Genomic DNA, 3,439 nt, shown 5'->3' with positions numbered 1-3,439 from the left:
TTTCCCAGAGCTACATGATCAGTAAATAGTCCTTCTGGTACACAAAACCAGGACCATCTTAATCTAAACCCAGGGACCTTTCCACTGTGCTATAGGTGCTGCTCAGCGGTTGTCCTGATTTTGAGGTATTTTTGCTCCAGAGGAATTATTAGTGATTAGGACCACCATCATTAGGAAAGAGAAGGAAACAACCTAAGCTTTAGAGGGAAGGATTATAACTCATCTTTAAACATTCTATTTTATTTATTTTATTTTATTTTTACTTCTTTTTTTCCATAATTTTATTGAGAGACAAATAGCAATGAGACAGTTTCAAATCAAATTGGTAGGACAGTTTCAATAATTAACACATTGCATACATTCTTCCTAGTGATTAATTGCTGTACAAGATGCGGACATGATATCGTATTTACAAATACTGTTACAACAAATCCCTCTATTCATTAAGAGAATGTAACTATATATCCTAACCATTTTGAATATACAGATACAAGATGGTCATTCATCTGTATCCCCTTTTTTGTTTAGTTGTGTCATTTGAATATTATAGGTGTGTTAACTCAGCAAAATATTCTAAAAGAGTCCAGTAGTCCATAATAGTATTGGGTCTTCCTCTTGACTGGCAGGGTCAGAAATTGTTGACCTGAGTTCCCTACAGCTCAACATAACAGCATGGCTTAACTTCTTATACTTCGATTTTCTACTTTTCTGCTGGATGGTTAAGACCAAGATAAAGCAAGACCTATGCAACAAGAGTTGCAGCTTTTGGGTCTGATAAGGTCAGTGAAATCCCCTCAGGATTTATCCTGAGATCCTGTACCTCAGATTGTAGATCCTTTGTCAGTGTCAGCCATGTGGATGAGTCACGGCCATTGCTTGGTCAATGTGCTCTCTGTGAAAGCCTGAGAGAGTGTTCTCTCTCCGTGTGACTCTCCTTAGGCACACTGTACATCATCGATCACTTTCCTCTTTGGCCCCATAATCTCCTTGATCAGAAAATTTGGGACACTAAGACATTTTATACTGTGAGCAGAATTCACCAAAATAAAAAGAGAACTAATGATAAAAAGCAAAACTCCTACTAGAAAGAAGACTAAAATGTTTTTTAAAGACACATTTGGCTATATCTGAATTTATATCTTTTGAAAACCAAAACAATGCAACTAGCAGATGAAGGTATAAATGCATGGCAACTAATAGAAAACTACTATGTGAAATACTCAACAAGGTAAAGCCCAAAAGCTCAGAGCCGCCACACACAAGCCACCTTCCCTCCTGAATTGAATTAGTTCACTGAGGAAGCACCTTTAAACAATGGAAATTCCATAAAATGACAGAAATTTTAAAAATAAATTTTATCACTTTTTTAGTCTTTCAAGTCACACTACTGAACATAAACTAAATTTATACAAATCCAAGAAATAGAAGAAATCTGAGGACCAAGCTATGCAGAAATAGCCCATAAGCCAGACAGGCAGAGGGACCCAGCAGAGACCAGCAAAGCCTGAACGTCAGCACATTCCACCAGAAACACCCAGATGGAACCAGACGAAAAGGCACTTCAACAATACCCGTGAACAACTGTTGAAACTCCAAGCTCACAAACACGGAGAGGTAAGTAACGTGGATATTTCTGTTTGTATTTATATAGTACTCTGTCACCATAAAAGGCAAAATGTCAGTCTTGAATCTTAGCCATCAATGAAATAGTAGTTTTATTATGAGGATACTGTTGTGTGTGTGTGTGTGTGTGTGTGTGTGTGTGTGATTATTTCTCTGAAGATAACAAGAAAAGCAGCAACTTCTAAGACTGAGACAGCGGAAGCAAAGCTTAGAATTAGAAAAACTGAAGCATGAAATGACCTGTGTGTGGATCTGTGTTGTTTATATGGATGGTGTCATCTCCATCTATGTCATTAACATTAAGAGAGGCACTGAATCTCTCTGAAAAAGGGCATGTGGCTCGCACTTATGAGTTTACCCTCATTCATAAGTTAAATTATATTTGAATATGCTAGGTATTTGCTGTGTGTCTCCAAATAGCTTCATTATCTTTTGGAAGGTAAGGAGTACTCCTTTTTTTCCCTCCCTCCTAGATGCTTCAAGGTACATAACAGAAGGTTCACAAGTGAACATTTGATAAATGCTGATAAGTAACCTTGATATGTCACTTTCTGGTGTCAGGTAGTACTACTTTCTGGTTGAAAACTAGAACAAAATCATATAAAAATTAACTTTTAAAAACTTAAAGTCTATGGTTTAGGTTAGTAGTAAATAAAGCTCAGAACTAGGCAGTAAGTGTTATTTTTCTCCTGCAAGATTTGCAGTTAAAACGCTACACTATTTCCATATTCCCAACAAAACAAACTTTGCATGATTCAAGGACAGTGAGGAACAGGAGAGCAGAGGGGAACGTAGAGAGCACTAGTGAGAATGCCTGGCCTTCAGAGACTGAAGGCTATTGTTCTGGTTTTCTTCTTTTAATAGTTATTATGGGGAAAAATCAAATAAACCTAAAACCAGAGACAACGATATAATAGTTCCATGTGCCCATAACCCAGTTTGAAAATGTATCAAAACAAGGCCAATCTTACTCTGTTATCCTTCCCTACTATTGTTTCCACATTATTTGGAAGTAAATCTCAGATGCTAAAATGCTTCCTCTTCAACATATGTAGTGTGTAGCTCTAATAACACAAGGACACCTCTTTCTTAAATTAACCTTATATTCCCCCAAATCAACAATATTTCAGGGCAGGGGAGATAGCTCAGTGGAATAAGGAATTCCCTGGTAAACGCAAAGCCCTGAGTTCAATCCCTGGTTCTGCAATAAATAAATAAATAAATAAATAAATAAATAAATAAATATCAATCCCTGGTTCTGCCAAAATAAATAAATAAATAAGTAAATAAAGTTAAAAAATATTTCAATAGGATCATCTTTGCCTTTGAAGGACACCCAGTATCTTGCTGTAAAAATTTATTTTTGATTTGAAGCATATACCAAAAGCAATAAAAAATTAATTATGTAGTTCTACTTATTTATCCTTTATTCAGGTAACAGAGGGAGAAAATATCAACTTGTATTAAAGTTCTCATTAGAACATTATCTGTGGTAATGAAACAATTAAATGATTAGTATAAAGATATGGTATAGTTTATGTAACCAATAAAATATTTATAAAACTGGTATTTAAGTGAACTTTATTTACACTAACACTAATGCTACCTTATTAAGATAGTTACACATGCAAACAAATTTTAGAAAGCCAAATTTTATAAAAGCATTCAATCAAAAGAAAAATAATTAAAATGATAGCTTTCAGGCACTTTTTCTCCTCTACTTTAAAAAATCTAAGGGACCAGGGAGATGGCTCAGTAGGTTAAGTGCTTCCCTGGCAAGCACAAGAGCCTGAGTTCAATCCCTGGTTGCACAAAA

At 35.4% G+C, this 3,439-nt stretch overlaps 1 protein-coding gene across 1 annotated transcript in view; it reads left to right on the top strand.

Moving 5' to 3' along the window:
- The first annotated feature begins 1,008 nt into the window (after window positions 1-1,008).
- Window positions 1,009-3,439, top strand: part of Smco3 (single-pass membrane protein with coiled-coil domains 3) — an 8,891-nt gene continuing 6,460 nt past the window's right edge. The window contains exon 1 of the mRNA XM_004626089.2: window positions 1,009-1,614. The gene's annotated coding sequence lies outside the window, so the exon portion shown is untranslated. The remainder of the gene's footprint in view (window positions 1,615-3,439) is intronic.

Source organism: Octodon degus, unplaced genomic scaffold (assembly GCF_000260255.1).
Source record: "Octodon degus isolate 3935 unplaced genomic scaffold, OctDeg1.0 scaffold00012, whole genome shotgun sequence".
NCBI lineage: Eukaryota > Metazoa > Chordata > Mammalia > Rodentia > Octodontidae > Octodon > Octodon degus.
The sequence above is the reverse complement of the archived record's forward strand: the minus strand, read 5'-3'. Positions and strand labels throughout refer to the sequence as shown.